Raw genomic sequence first — 3,030 nt, forward strand, 5'->3', positions numbered from 1 at the left:
GCTCAAGTTTAAGGATCTTAAAACTTGCTTTGTGTAAGACACAGTTCTAAGGGTGTATCCACAGCTGGGAAACAGATCAGGAAATTGAAAGACAAGGGAGACTACTTCCCAGAAAGAAAAAGAAAGGCAAAAGATAAACAATATAAAAAATATGGAGGATACACAAAAAGAAAAAAAGAAATATGGAGGATAGAAACAGAAGTGCTTTAGGTTTGGAAGGGCAATCAAGCTAAGTGTTTATCTGAAGGAAACCTCATACAAGCTCCTGAGGGACACGAATGAGGATGTCACTGCAGCATGATGGGGTGGAAGGAGTTGGAAGCAGTCTGGGTGCCCATCACTGAGGATGCACCATGAAGAAGTGTTCATCAGTTAGAAGCAAAGCATTAGATGTACACACAGAAGAAACAGAGTGATGAGTAAGAAGGAGGATGCAATATAAACCACAATAACATTTCTATAAGCTAAAAATATATGTATACAATCTCATTGATATAATACTACATATAAGTAAGCTAAAATTGGAGCTCCAAGGAGAGAAAAATTGTGACGTAGCTAGACAGGTACAAGAAGTCATGCCTCTATTGAAACCTTTCATAGTGCAAATCAACACATATTTTTCTAATGTAAGTATGTACAAGATTTTAATCTTAATCAACAGTATTATATAAATTGGCTGCAAAAACTGATTGATATTAATAAATTTAGAATTGCTTTTCAACTTATGTAATACCCCTTTGAACTTAATAACACTGAGTGACACGAGTTAATGACTTTACTTAATTTAGACATAGTTTTGAAACTGATATGCTTTTGCTGCAGAGTCAAATCAATTCTAAAATAGATGAAGCAGTTGTGTCAATATGAATGTGTATATTAAAGGAAAATGATTATTTTTGGCCCTTGATTCCATAATTTGGATGGGATTGGGGAATAAGATAGAAGGGAAGACATAAATAATTAAACAAGAGAGGCCTTACATGGACCACTGATGAAAGAAGGGCCAGAAATCAAGGAGAATGATTAACTCAATCCTCTATATCTGAGATTTCTTCTCACAAAGGAGGGAAGGGAAAAAAGCAAAGAATAACCTGAAGACTCAGTGATCCCTAAGGCTTACAGCTTCAAAGGTGAAGGTAGAAAAGGAAGGGAAAGTTGTCTAGAATCAAATTTTCAAGGACCATGGTTGCACTGGTTCTCAGAAAAACTTTAAACCATCCCCTCAAACTTCATTTCCTTGGCACTTTTAGCATAGGTGGAGAATGCTACACATGCTTGGCCTAATCACTCAACAGTGAGTTTAAATAGTTGAAGCTAATTTCTGTGCTGCGACCAACGCAGTGCCGCCTAGTGACATATTTGTGAAATGAACCCTGTGAGGGGCCCAACAACAGGTGGGTTAGAGTCAGCTTGAGGATCTAAAGCAGAGAACAGGACAGCTGGTGTTTGGTGAAGCAATTTATAGTTGAAAAGCAGCAGAGAGCCAGCCGGAATCCTCACCAGTCATCCAGACTGCATTCTCCCAGACATCCTGACAGCTGCACAGGACTTCAGGGGCTCAGAAAGGAGGGGGTGACTTGCGCAAGGTCACACTGTGAGTCACGGCAGACCCAAGATTTTAATTTCCCAGTTCCTGAGCTATCTTCCTGACCACTCTAAGGGAACTGCTTAGAGCATGGGGTCAGTTTTGGTCTTCTAGTGTTGCTCTAACAGAAAATACCACAAATGTATGGTTTCAACAAACAGGGATTTATTCTCTTTCAGTTTAGGCAGCTAGAAGTCCAAGTTTAAAGTGCCAGCTCTAGGAGCTGGGTGAAGGACCCTCAACCTTGGACTTCAGCTCTGCCTCTTGCTCCCAGCCCACTGGAGCTGCAGGTGTCTCTTAACTGCTGGCTGCTGAGGCTGACAAACTCATGGTTGATAAGTAAAATGGCACAGTCCCAAGGTGTCAAGCAACACGGCCTCTAGTTCAAGTCCAGCAACAGTCTCAGGATCAGCAAACCACATGGCAGGCCACTGAGATGAAGACTTGGCCAAATACAGAATCCAGATGTGCCAAAAAGCTAGAGACCTTTCTCAAAGCTTCTTATATACTGGAAGCAGACAGTAGATTTAGTAGATCCCATCACGGACTTGATTACCAGTCTCATCATGGGGAATAACTACATCTAACTTCCCAGCCACTCAAAACCAGGCCCAGCCAAGTTGACACATAACCTTAACTACTACAGAGCCTCGGGGGAGAATCCTGGATGCAAGCAAGGAAGCATCAGTGAGAGAGTTGATCCTGGCGCTCACAGCGTGGGCAGCTCTCAATAATGAGGAAGAGACTCCAAACCTTAGCAGGCACTTTTTCTAAACATTTGGGGATACGCTTATGTACTAAAGATGATGTTCTTTCCTTGGTTTCCCCATTCTTTCACTTGTATTCTGACTTCCTTTTCTAACACTTGACCAGTGACTTCTCTATGGCTACATCTAATGGTCTTATCCTTGGGCCTTCTCTGCTTACTTAACAAAAATGTTGTTCACTGACCCTGCCCTCCTTCATTGCTAGACTCTTCTTTGGTGACTTAATCTAGATTACTCTCAATTTTTTCAGCTAACACTCACTGAGCACCTTTACTAAAATAAATAAGACCCTATCCCTGGCCCCAAGGAGCTTACTGTCTGGTGTGGAGGACACAGACATATAAATAAATAGTTTTAATATAATGACAAATACTTTCACAATGGTATTTATAAGATATTACAGAAAAAAAATTATATATTTAAGATATAGAGAAATTCATATCTCCAGCTTCAACTTCTTTCCCAAATTGTTCAAGCTCCACATTTTCAATTGACCTTTGACATTTTCAACTGAAGTATTGCAGACTCAGTAAATTTTAAATTTAACTCATCATCTATCTCAAATCATACTTTTTTTTTTTTATTATTAGGATTTGGGTGAAGATTTACAGAGTAAATTCACTTTTCATACAGCAGTTCACATATACTTTGTCTCATGTCATTGACCAAAATTTACAA

The sequence above is a fragment of the Orycteropus afer genome, unplaced genomic scaffold (genome assembly GCF_000298275.1).
Source record: "Orycteropus afer afer isolate SDZICR_OR568_19922 unplaced genomic scaffold, OryAfe1.0 scaffold00018, whole genome shotgun sequence".
Taxonomy (NCBI): domain Eukaryota; kingdom Metazoa; phylum Chordata; class Mammalia; order Tubulidentata; family Orycteropodidae; genus Orycteropus; species Orycteropus afer.